Consider the following 13594-nt stretch of genomic DNA (forward strand, 5'->3'; position numbering starts at 1 on the left):
CCCATCATCCTACCCCGACACAAGACTACTGAGCCCATCATCCTACCCCGACACAAGACTACTGAGCCCATCATCCTACTCCAACACAAAACTACTGAGCCCATCATCCTACCCCGATACAGGACAACTGAGCCCATCATCTTACCCCGACACAGGACAACTGAGCCCATCATCCTCCCCAACACAGGACTACTGAGCCCATCATCCTACCCAACACAGGACTAGAGCCCATCATCCTCCCCTGACACAGGACAACTGAGCCCATGATCCTCCCAAACACAGGACTACTGAGCCCATCATCCTACCCAACACAGGACAACTGAGCCCATCATCCTACCCAACACAGGACTACTGAGCCCATCATCCTACCAAACGCAGGACTACTGAGCCCATCATCCTACCCCGACACAGTACTACTGAGCCCATCATCCTACCCCAACACAAGACTACTGAGCCCATCATCCTACCCCGATACAGGACAACTGAGCCCATCATCCTACCCCAACACAGGACTACTGAGCCCATGATCCTCCCCCGACACAGGACAACTGAGCCCATCATCCTACCCCGATACAGGACTACTGAGCCCATCATCCTACCCCAACACAGGACTACTGAGCCCATCATCCTACCCCAACACAGGACTACTGAGCCCATCATCCTACCCCAACACAAGACTACTGAGCCCATCATCCTACCCCGATACAGGACAACTGAGCCCATCATCCTACCCAACACAGGACTACTGAGCCCATCATCCTACCAAACGCAGGACTACTGAGCCCATCATCCTACCCCAACACAGGACTACTGAGCCCATCATCCTACCCCAATACAGGACTACTGACACATCACACTCCCCTCACAACAGCTCCCACCCAGATGAACAGTATGTGTCCTTTTATAACGACATAAGAGGTTCTGCAGCAGCTGACTGGCATTGTGGGGTCTGTTGTCTGATCACAGTTATCTGTAAGCTGCACTCGGATTGGTTGCTATGGACAACGGGGCAGATGATTCGGTCAGCTGAGTTATCATAGTGTGTGCCCGTCTGGCCCGTGGGGCGGGGCGCTGTGCCGGTCCAGTCCGTCATGGGGGGGCGCTGTGCTGGTCCGGCCCTTCGTGGGGGGGCGCTGTGCTGGTCCGGTCCGTGGGGGGGGCGCTGTGCTGGTCCGGCCCATGGGGGGCGCTGTGCTGGTCCGCCCATGGGGGAGGCGCTGTGCTAGTCCGGCCTATGGGGGGCGCGCTGTGCTGGTCTGGCCCTTGGGGGGGGGCGCTGTGCTGGTCCGGCCCTTGGTGGGGGGGCGCTGTGCTGGTCCGGCCCTTGGTGGGGGGGCGCTGTGCTGGTCCGGTCCGTGGGGGGGCGCTGTGCTGGTCCGCCCATGGGGGAGGCGCTGTGCTAGTCCGGCCTATGGGGGGCGCGCTGTGCTGGTCTGGCCCTTGGGGGGGGGCGCTGTGCTGGTCCAGCCCTTGGTGGGGGAGCGCTGTGCCGGTACAGGCCGTGGGGGGCGTTGTGCCGGTCCGGTCTGTGAGAGGGGGGAGGCGCTGTGCTAGTCCGGCCCATGGGGGGGGGGCGCTGTGCTGGTCCAGTCCGTGGGGGAGGCGCAGTGCTGGTCTGGTCCGGTCCGTGGGGGGGGGGCGCTGTGCTTGTCCGGTCCGTGGGGGGGGGGGCGCTGTGCTGGTCCGGACTTTGGTGGGGAGGCGCTGTGCTGGTCTGTGGGGGGCCCTGTGCTGGTCCTGCCCATGGGGGGGCGCTGTGCTGGTCCGGCCCTTGGTGCGGGGGCTGTGCTGGTCCGGTCCGTGGGGGGGCGCTGTGTCGGTCGCCCGTCCCCACTTTCTGAGCTGCACATTTGGCCTCAGAAATATGTAAACTGCGATTTTCCCATAAGACCGGATATGTACTAGAGAGAAAAAAGGAACATTCCAGAGCGTCCAAGCGTTAACCCTCAGGGGGCACAGCCAAGACATGGACCCTCACATGCTGGACGGGCTGAGATACACAGCTCAGCAGACAGTATCACACAGGAGAGGATTAGATACACAGTTCAGCAGTCAGTATCACACAGGAAAGGATTAGATACACAGCTCAGCAGACAGTATCACACAAGATAGGATTAGATACATGGCTCAGCAGACAGTATCACACGATAGGATTAGATACACGGCTCAGCAGACAGTATCACACAGGATAGGATTAGATACACAGCTCAGCAGACAGTATCACACGATAGGATTAGATACACGGCTCAGCAGACAGTATCACACAGGATAGGATTAGATACACGGCTCAGCAGTCAGTATCACACAGGAGAGGATTAGATACACGGCTCAGCAGACAGTATCACACAGGATAGGATTAGATACACGGCTCAGGACACAGTATCACAGGATGGGATTAGATACACAGCTCAGCAGACAGTATCACACGATAGGATTAGATACACGGCTCAGCAGACAGTATCACACAGGAGAGGATTAGATACACGGCTCAGCAGACAGTATCACACAGGATAGGATTAGATACACGGCTCAGCAGACAGTATCACACAGGATAGGATTAGATACACGGCTCAGCAGACAGAATCACACAGGAGAGGATTAGATACACGGCTCAGCAGACAGTATCACAGGATGGGATTAGATACACAGCTCAGCAGACAGTATCACACAGGAGAGGATTAGATACACGGCTCAGCAGACTATCACACAGGAGAGGATTAGATACACGGCTCAGACGACAGTATTACACAGTATAGGATTAGATACACGGCTCAGCAGACAGTATCACACAGGAGAGGATTAGATACACGGCTCAGCAGACAGTATCACACAGGAGAGGATTAGATACACAGCTCAGCAGACAGTATCACACAGGATGGGATTAGATACACGGCTCAGCAGACAGTATCACACAAGAGAGGATTAGATACACAGCTCAGCAGACAATATCACAGGATGGGATTAGATACAAGGCTCAGCAGACAGCAGACAGTATCACAGGATAGGATTAGATACACGGCTCAGCAGACAGTATCACACAGGATAGGATTAGATACACGGCTCAGCAGACAGTATCACACAGGAAAGGATTAGATGCACGGCTCAGCAGACTATCACACAGGATGGGATTAGATACACTGCTCAGCAGACAGTATCACACAGGAGAGGATTAGATACACGGCTCAGCAGACAGTATCACACAGGATAGGATTAGATACACGGCTCAGCAGACAGTATCACACAAGAGAGGATTAGATACACAGCTCAGCAGACAATATCACAGGATGGGATTAGATACAAGGCTCAGCAGACAGTATCACAGGATAGGATTAGATACACGGCTCAGCAGACAGTATCACACAGGATAGGATTAGATACACGGCTCAGCAGACAGTATCACACAGGATAGGATTAGATACACGGCTCAGCAGACAGTATCACACAGGAAAGGATTAGATGCACGGCTCAGCAGACTATCACACAGGATGGGATTAGATACACTGCTCAGCAGACAGTATCACACAGAACAGGATTAGATACACACCTCAGCAGACAGTATCACACAGAATAGGATTATATACACAGCTCAGCAGACAGTATCACAGGATAGGATTAGATACACGGCTCAGCAGACAGTATCACACAGGATGGGATTAGATACAAGGCTCAGCAGACAGTATCACAGGATAGGATTAGATACACGGCTCAGCAGACAGTATCACCCAGAAGAGGATTAGATACACGGCTCAGCAGACAGTATCACAGGATAGGATTAGATACACGGCTCAGATTTGCATCCTAGGGCTGCAGTTAGTCCCATGACTAGCTGTGATGCTTTCTGGGAGATGTAGTACAGTTGATGTTGGCAAAATGATGGTTGCAGCTCTGGGGACGAGGTGAATATACAGTGAGGACGGAAGGTTTTCACACCCCTTTACATTTCTCACTCTTTGTTTCATTGCAGCCATTTGGTAAATTCAATAAAGTTCATTTTTCCCTCATTAATGTTTCACACCTGGATTTGGGGATCCTTGGCCATTCTTTCTTGCAGATCCTCTCCAGTTCCCTCAGGTTGGATGGTGAACGTTGGTGGATGCCATTTTCAGGTCTCTCCAGAGATGCTCCATTGGGTTTAGGTCAGGGCTCTGGCTGGGCCAGTCAGGAATGGTCACAGAGTTGTTCTGAAGCCGCTTCTTTGTTATTTTAGCTGTGTGCTTAGGGTGATTGTCTTGTTGGAAGGTGAACCTTCGGCCAACCCTGAGGTCCAGAGCACTCTGGAAGAGGTTTTCATCCAGGATATCTCTGTACTTGGCCACCTTCCTGTTTCCTTCAATGGCAACCAGTCGTCCTGTCCCTGCAGCTGTCAAGCACCCCCATAGTATGATGCTGCCACCACCATGCTTCACTGTGGGGATTGTATTGGGCAGGTGATAAGCAGTGTCTGGTTTTCTCCACACATACCGCTTAGAATTATCACCAGAAAGGTCTATCGTCGTCTCATCAGACCAGAGAATCTTATTTCTCATAGTCTGGGAGTCCTTCATGTGCTTTTTAGTAAACTCTATGCGGCTTTCATATGTCTTGCCCTGAGGAGAGGCTTCCGTCGGGCTGCTCTGCCATAAAGGCCCGACTGGTGGACGGCTGCAGTGATAGTTGACTTTGTGGAACTTTCTACCATCCCCCTACTACATCTCTGGAGCTCAGCCACAGAGATCTTGGGGTTCTTTACCTCTCTCACCAAGGCTCTTCTCCCACGATTGTTCAGTTTGGCTGGACGGCCAGGTCTAGGAAGACTTCTGGTGGTCCCAAACTTCTTCCATTTAAGGATTATGGAGGCCACTGTGCTCTTAGGAACCTTGAGTCCTGCAGAAACTCTGGTGTAACCTTGGCCAGATCTGTGCTGTGCCACAATTCTGTCTCTGAGCTCCTTGGCCTCATGATTCTCATTTGGTCTGACATGCACTGTGAGCTGTGAGGTCTTATATAGACAGGTGTGCGGCTTTCCAAATCAAGTCCTATCAGTCTTTTTTTTTTTAATCAGATATTTTTTATTAAAGTTTTCAGAACATAACAGAATTTTTTCCAAAATACCCCACAATCTTTTCCCCATTCCCAACCGCTCCCCCATACCCAACCCTGGTCCAATGATAAAATATATCACAAGAAAAATACAGACATAGATAAGGCACATATCCCAAGGCACCAGTCATGGAGTACAACTAAATCACTTTCAGGGTGATATAAACATGGTATCATGAGAATAAACTTACAGACAGTAAGCCCGGAACATTCAACCATCCTGCCCAAATTTTCTCAAACACTGCCGGTCTACCCCGTTTAAGATAAATGGCCTTCTCTCTGCATAGTATGAGGTTTAGCTTATTTACATATTCTTTCCTCATGGAAACTTTATCTGAGATCCAGTGATATGCTATTAATTTTCTAGCAGTAAGGCCATGTGCACACGTTCAGTATTTTTCGCGTTTTTTTGCTATAAAAACGTGATAAAAACGCGAAAAAAACACACAAAAAAGGCTTACATATGCCTCCTTTATTTACAGTGTATTCCGCATTTCTTGTGCAAATGTTGCATTTTTTTCCGCGAAAAAAATCGCATCGCGGAAAAAAAGCAACATGTTCATTAAATTTGCGGAATTGCGGGGATTCCGCACACCTAGGAGTGCATTGATCTGCTTACTTTCTGCATGTGGCTATGCCCACCATGCGGGAAGTAAGCAGATCATGTGCGGTTGGTACCCAGGGTGGAGGAGAGGAGATTCTCCTCCACGGACTGGGCACCGTATAATTGGTAAAAAAAATAATTAAAATAAAAAATAGTCATATACTCACCTTCGATGGCCCCCGGAATCTTCCCGCCTCTCAGGTGCATGCTGCCGCTTCCGTTCCTATAGATGGTGTGTGTGAAGGACCTGCGATGACGTCGCGGTCTTGTGATTGGTCGCGTGACCGCTCACGTGACCGCGACGTCATCGAAGGTCCTGCACACACACACACACACCATCTATAGGAACGGACGCCGCTGAGATCGGCTGTCTGCAGGTGAGTATAACCATTTTTTTTTTATTTTTAAACATTCTATCTTTTACTATAGATGCTGCATAGGCAGCATCTATAGTAAAAAGTTGGTCACACTTGTCAAACACTATGTTTGACAAGTGTGACCAACCTGTCAGTCAGTTTTCCAAGCGATGCTACAGATCGCTTGGAAAACTTTAGCATTCTGCAAGCTAATTTCGCTTGCAAAATGCTAAAAAAAACGCGAAAAAAAAATGCGGATTTCTTGCAGAAAATTTCCGGTTTTCTTCAGGAAATTTCTGCAGGAAATCCTGACGTGTGCACATACCCTAAAAAGCATTCTGGCAACAGTTATTTGTGAATAATCATCTCCTCCCGCCTCCTCAACATATCCAAGCACACAGACAATAGGATCTCTGGGAATATCCTGCTCTGTGGCATAGTCCTATCAGTCTAATTACACACAGCTGGCCTCCAATGAAGGAGAACCATCTCAAGGAGGATCACAAGGAAATGGACAGCATGGGACTTAAATATGAGGGTCTGAGCAAAGGGTTATATGTATATGTTATATGTAGCACCAGTGGATCTGCACATGATGATCTCTGCAGCCCTGAGAATAAGCACAACTCCCATCATTCACACGTTCCCCTCTGAGGACTACGACCCTCACCGTCCCCAGCGGCTGCAGATCTGATGGTTCAGGGGTTCAGCTGATTCAGCTTCATGGAATATTCTCCGTCACACCATGAATCACAGAAACCAGAATACTCGCCAAATCCTTGTCCTCCGGACACCCCCAACTCTCTGCCTCAGACCCCTGACCACAGCGGGGAGGGGGTCCATCCAGGACGTCAGTACTACATGGGGAGGGTCACATGCAGCCCCCATGTGTTCTGAGGTCATATCCCCGTCACCCGTATACAAAGACCAATATCCCATCATTGCCACAGATCACTGCCAGAATAGCCCCCATCACCGGAGCTGCAGAACTAAGAACCACAAGTCCCAGTAAGACAGGGAAATAACAGGGCGGCCAGTGACCCCTGGGCACCAGAACCCCAAGAATCCATGTAGTAGAGAAAACCATCCAAATGCACAACGAAGCCCCCTGAGACCTGGGACCACTACTCCTATGCTCATAGAGTACTACTCCATGCCTGCCCAGAGGAACCAGTAATGTTATAGAGAGGCTGGGGGTAATACCTGTTATATAGAGGCTGGGGGTCCTACCTGTTATATAGAGGCTGGGGGTCCTACCTGGTATAGAGAGGCTGGGGGTCCTACCTGTTATAGAGAGGCTGGGGGTCCTACCCATTCTATAGAGGCTGGGGGTCATACCTGTTATATACAGGCTGGGGGTCCTACCTGTTATAGAGAGGCTGGGGGTCCCACATGTTATAGAGAGGCTGGGGGTCCTACCCGTTCTATAGAGGCTGGGGGTCCTACCCATTCTATAGAGGCTGGGGGTCCTACCTGTTATATAGAGGCTGGGGGTCCTACCTGTTATATAGAGGCTGGGGGTCCTACCTGTTATATAGAGGCTGGGGGTCCTACCTGTTATATAGAGGCTGGGGGTCCTACCTGTTATAGAGGCTGGGGGTCCCAAGTGTTATAGAGAGGCTGGGGGTCCTACCCGTTCTATAGAGGCTGGGGGTCCTACCTGTTATATAGAGGCTGGAAGTCTTTCCTGTTATATAGATTGGGGTCCTACCCGTTAGAGGCTGGGGGGCTTTCCTGTTAGAGGCTGGGGTCCTACCCGTTTTAGAGGCTGGGGGTCCTACCTGTTATATAGAGGCTGGGGGTCTTTCCTGTTATATAGAGGCTGGGGGTCCTACCTGTTATACAGAGGCTGGGGGTCCCACCTGTTATATAGAGGCTGGGGGTCCTACCCGTTCTAGAGGCTGGGGGTCCTACCCGTTCTATAGAGGCTGGGGGTCCTACCTGTTATATAGAGGCCTGGGGTCTTTCCTTTTAGAGGCTGGGGGTCCTACCCGTTCTATATAGGCTGGGGGTCCTACCCGTTCTAGAGGCTGGGGGTCCCACCTGTTATGTAGAGGCTGGGGGTCCCACCTGTTATATAGAGGCTGGGGGTAACACCTGTTATATAGAGGCTGGGGGTCCCACCTGTTATATAGAGGCTGGGGGTCCTACCTGTTATACAGAGGCTGGGGGTCCCACCTGTTATATAGAGGCTGGGGGTCCCACCTGTTATGTAGAGGCTGGGGGTCCCACCTGTTATATAGAGGCTGGGGGTCCTACCCGTTCTATAGAGGCTGGGGGTCCTACCCGTTCTATAGAGGCTGGGGTCCTACCTGTTATATAGAGGCTGGGGGTCCCACCTGTTATATAGAGGCTGGGTGTCCTACCTGTTATATAGAGGCTGGGGGTCCTACCTGTTATATAGAGGCTGGGGGTCCTACCTGTTATATAGAGGCTGGAAGTCTTTCCTGTTATATAGATGGGGGTCCTACCCGTTAGAGGCTGGGGGGCTTTCCTGTTAGAGGCTGGGGTCCTACCCGTTTTAGAGGCTGGGGGTCCTACCTGTTATATAGAGGCCTGGGGTCTTTCCTTTTAGAGGCTGGGGGTCTTTCCTGTTATATAGAGGCTGGGGGGCCCACCTGTTATATAGAGGCTGGGGGGTCCTACCTGTTATACAGAGGCTGGGGGTCCCACCTGTTATATAGAGGCTGGGGGTCCTACCCGTTCTATAGAGGCTGGGGGTCCTACCTGTTATATAGAGGCCTGGGGTCTTTCCTTTTAGAGGCTGGGGGTCCTACCCGTTCTATATAGGCTGGGGGTCCTACCCGTTCTACAGAGGCTGGGGGTCCCACCTGTTATGTAGAGGCTGGGGGTCCCACCTGTTATGTAGAGGCTGGGGGTCCCACCTGTTATATAGAGGCTGGGGGTCCCACCTGTTATATAGAGGCTGGGGGTCCCACCTGTTATATAGAGGCTGGGGGTCCCACCTGTTATATAGAGGCTGGGGGTCCCACCCGTTCTATAGAGGCTGGGGTCCTACCTGTTATATAGAGGCTGGGGGTCCTACCTGTTAGAGGCTGGGGGTCCCACCTGTTATATAGAGGCTCGGGGTCCTACCTGTTATATAGAAGCTGGAAGTCTTTCCTGTTATATAGAGGATGGGAGTCCTACCCGTTAGAGGCTGGGGGGCTTTCCTGTTAGAGGCTGGGGTCCTACCCGTTTTATAGAGGCTGGGGGTCCTACCTGTTATATAGAGGCTGGGGGTCCCACCTGTTATGTAGAGGCTGGGGGTCCCACCTGCTATATAGAGGCTGGGGGTCCCACCTGTTATATAGAGGCTGGGGGTCCTACCTGTTATACAGAGGCTGGGGGTCCTACCCGTTCTATAGAGGCTGGGGGTCCTACCTGTTATATAGAGGCCTGGGGTCTTTCCTTTTAGAGGCTGGGGGGCTTTCCTGTTAGAGGCTGGGGTCCTACCCGTTTTAGAGGCTGGGGGTCCTACCTGTTATATAGAGGCCTGGGGTCTTTCCTTTTAGAGGCTGGGGGTCTTTCCTGTTATATAGAGGCTAGGGGTCCCACCTGTTATGTAGAGGCTGGGGGTCCCACCTGTTATATAGAGGCTGGGAGTCCTACCCGTTCTATATAGGCTGGGGGTCCTACCCGTTCTATAGAGGCTGGGGGTCCTACCTGTTATATAGAGGCCTGGGGTCTTTCCTTTTAGAGGCTGGGGGTCCTACCCGTTTTATAGAGGCTGGGGGTCCTACCTGTTATATAGAGGCTGGGGGTCCCACCTGTTATGTAGAGGCTGGGGGTCCCACCTGCTATATAGAGGCTGGGGGTCCCACCTGTTATATAGAGGCTGGGGGTCCTACCTGTTATACAGAGGCTGGGGGTCCTACCCGTTCTATAGAGGCTGGGGGTCCTACCTGTTATATAGAGGCCTGGGGTCTTTCCTTTTAGAGGCTGGGGGGCTTTCCTGTTAGAGGCTGGGGTCCTACCCGTTTTAGAGGCTGGGGGTCCTACCTGTTATATAGAGGCCTGGGGTCTTTCCTTTTAGAGGCTGGGGGTCTTTCCTGTTATATAGAGGCTGGGGGTCCCACCTGTTATGTAGAGGCTGGGGGTCCCACCTGTTATATAGAGGCTGGGGGTCCCACCTGTTATATAGAGGCTGGGGGTCCTACCCATTCTATAGAGGCTGGGGGTCCTACCTGTTATATAGAGGCCTGGGGTCTTTCCTTTTAGAGGCTGGGGGTCCTACCCGTTCTATATAGGCTGGGGGTCCTACCCGTTCTATAGAGGCTGGGGGTCCTACCTGTTATATAGAGGCTCGGGGTCCTACCTGTTATATAGAAGCTGGAAGTCTTTCCTGTTATATAGAGGATGGGAGTCCTACCCGTTAGAGGCTGGGGGGCTTTCCTGTTAGAGGCTGGGGTCCTACCCGTTTTATAGAGGCTGGGGGTCCTACCTGTTATATAGAGGCTGGGGGTCCCACCTGTTATGTAGAGGCTGGGGGTCCCACCTGCTATATAGAGGCTGGGGGTCCCACCTGTTATATAGAGGCTGGGGGTCCTACCTGTTATACAGAGGCTGGGGGTCCTACCCGTTCTATAGAGGCTGGGGGTCCTACCTGTTATATAGAGGCCTGGGGTCTTTCCTTTTAGAGGCTGGGGGGCTTTCCTGTTAGAGGCTGGGGTCCTACCCGTTTTAGAGGCTGGGGGTCCTACCTGTTATATAGAGGCCTGGGGTCTTTCCTTTTAGAGGCTGGGGGTCTTTCCTGTTATATAGAGGCTAGGGGTCCCACCTGTTATGTAGAGGCTGGGGGTCCCACCCGTTATATAGAGGCTGGGAGTCCTACCCGTTCTATATAGGCTGGGGGTCCTACCCGTTCTATAGAGGCTGGGGGTCCTACCTGTTATATAGAGGCCTGGGGTCTTTCCTTTTAGAGGCTGGGGGTCCTACCCGTTTTATAGAGGCTGGGGGTCCTACCTGTTATAGAGGCTGGGGGTCCCACCTGTTATGTAGAGGCTGGGGGTCCCACCTGCTATATAGAGGCTGGGGGTCCCACCTGTTATATAGAGGCTGGGGGTCCTACCTGTTATACAGAGGCTGGGGGTCCTACCCGTTCTATAGAGGCTGGGGGTCCTACCTGTTATATAGAGGCCTGGGGTCTTTCCTTTTAGAGGCTGGGGGGCTTTCCTGTTAGAGGCTGGGGTCCTACCCGTTTTAGAGGCTGGGGGTCCTACCTGTTATATAGAGGCCTGGGGTCTTTCCTTTTAGAGGCTGGGGGTCTTTCCTGTTATATAGAGGCTGGGGGTCCCACCTGTTATGTAGAGGCTGGGGGTCCCACCTGTTATATAGAGGCTGGGGGTCCCACCTGTTATATAGAGGCTGGGGGTCCTACCCATTCTATAGAGGCTGGGGGTCCTACCTGTTATATAGAGGCCTGGGGTCTTTCCTTTTAGAGGCTGGGGGTCCTACCCGTTCTATATAGGCTGGGGGTCCTACCCGTTCTATAGAGGCTGGGGGTCCTACCTGTTATATAGAGGCCTGGGGTCTTTCCTTTTAGAGGCTGGGGGTCCTACCCGTTCTATAGAGGCTGGGGGTCCTACCCGTTCTATATAGGCTGGGGGTCCTACCTGTTATATAGAAGCTGGAAGTCTTTCCTGTTATATAGATGGGGGTCCTACCCGTTAGAGGCTGGGGGACTTTCCTGTTAGAGGCTGGGGGTCCTACCTGTTATAGAGGCCTGGGGTCTTTCCTTTTAGAGGCTGGGGGTCTTTCCTGTTATATAGAGGCTGGGGGTCCTACCTGTTATGTAGAGGCTGGGGGTCCCACCTGTTATGTAGAGGCTGGGGGTCCCACCTGTTATATAGAAGCTGGGGGTCCCACCTGTTATATAGAGGCTGGGGGTCCCACCTGTTATATAGAGGCTGGGGGTCCCACCCGTTCTATAGAGGCTGGGGGTCCTAGCCGTTATATAGAGGCTGGGGGTCCTACCCTTTATATAGAGGCTGGAAGTCCTACCCGTTCTATAGAGGCTGGGGGTCCTACCTGTTATATAGAGGCCTGGGGTCTTTCCTTTTAGAGGCTGGGGGTCCTACCCGTTCTATATAGGCTGGGGGTCCTACCTGTTATATAGAGGCCTGGGGTCTTTCCTTTTAGAGGCTGGGGGTCCTACCCGTTCTATAGAGGCTGGGGGTCCTACCTGTTATATAGAGGCCTGGGGTCTTTCCTTTTAGAGGCTGGGGGTCTTTCCTGTTATATAGAGGCTGGGGGTCCTACCCGTTATATAGAGGCTGGAAGTCCTACCCGTTATATAGAGGCTGGGGGTCCTACCCGCTATATAGAGGCTGGGGGTCCTACCCTTTATATAGAGGCTGGAAGTCCTACCCTTTATATAGAGGCTGGAAGTCCTACCCGTTATATAGAGGCTGGGGGTCCTACCCGTTATATAGAGGCTGGAAGTCCTACCCGTTATATAGAGGCTGGGGGTCCTACCCGTTATATAGAGGCTGGGGGTCCTACCCGTTATATAGAGGCTGGGGGTCCTACCCGTTCTATAGAGGCTGGGGGTCCTACCCTTTATATAGAGGCTGGAAGTCCTACCCGTTATATAGAGGCTGGGGGTCCTACCTGTTATATAGAGGCTGGAAGTCCTACCCGTTATATAGAGGCTGGGGGTCCTACCCGTTATAGAGGCTGGGGGTCCTACCCGTTATATAGAGGCTGGGGTTCCTACCCGTTATATAGAGGCTGGGGGTCCTACCTGTTATATAGAGGCTGGAAGTCTTTCCTGTTATATAGAGGCTGGGGGTCTCACCTGTTATAGAGAGGCTGGGGGTCCTCGCTAGGCACAAGCTGGTGGGCTCGGCTGCCTCCTGTGATCTGACTCCAGGGCTCCAGGTTCCTCCTATTTATGCTGCGGGGACGGACAATCTTTTCCTGGAAGTCGATTTTCTTGGCAAATTTTCCTTTACTGACGAAATGAAGACATCGGTGTCATGAAGGATCCGCGGCTCCAGGAGACGATAGTAGCGAGGTCAGCGCAGCCCGGAGAGCAGGGACGACTGCAGCAGGAGCTCCGATAGGTCCGATCTGGGGGGCAACACAACCCTCCCACCAGCACAGCTGCAAGAAGACAGCAAGGAGACCGGACTGCTATATACTATCACCGGGGCCCTAACAAGAGACTGGGGCCCCACTGTCCTATCAACAAACGTGACTCAGTGATGTCACAGTACAGGGATAATACACAGTAATGTCACAGTACAGGGATAATACACACAGTAATGTCACAGCACAGGGATAATACACACACAGTGATGCCACAGTACAGGAATAATACACAGTAATGTCACAGCACAGGGATAATACACACAGTGATGTCACAGTACAGGGATAATACACACAGGGATAATACAGTGATGTAACAGTAGAGGGATAATGCACACAGTGATGTCCCAGTACATGGATAATGCACACAGTGATGTCACAGTACAGACATAATACACAGTGATGTCACAGTACAGGGATAATACACACAGTGATGTCACAGTACAGGGATAATGCACACAGT

The 13594-nt window shown here is 52.0% G+C and overlaps 1 protein-coding gene across 2 annotated transcripts in view; it reads right to left on the reverse strand.

Moving 5' to 3' along the window:
* The window catches only part of CRISPLD2 (cysteine rich secretory protein LCCL domain containing 2), a 49004-nt gene extending 36032 nt beyond the window's left edge, over positions 1-12972 (reverse strand). Inside the window, exon 1 of one of the 2 annotated variants that reach the window (XM_077288874.1) lies at positions 12839-12972. The gene's annotated coding sequence lies outside the window, so the exon portion shown is untranslated. Of the gene's footprint in view, positions 1-7323; positions 7343-12838 lie in introns of those variants that run through there. The other variant, XM_077288876.1, reaches the window with a different exon arrangement.
* Between the last annotated feature and the right edge of the window lie 622 nt (positions 12973-13594).

The sequence above is a fragment of the Ranitomeya variabilis genome, chromosome 2 (genome assembly GCF_051348905.1).
Source record: "Ranitomeya variabilis isolate aRanVar5 chromosome 2, aRanVar5.hap1, whole genome shotgun sequence".
NCBI classification, from domain to species: Eukaryota; Metazoa; Chordata; class Amphibia; order Anura; family Dendrobatidae; genus Ranitomeya; species Ranitomeya variabilis.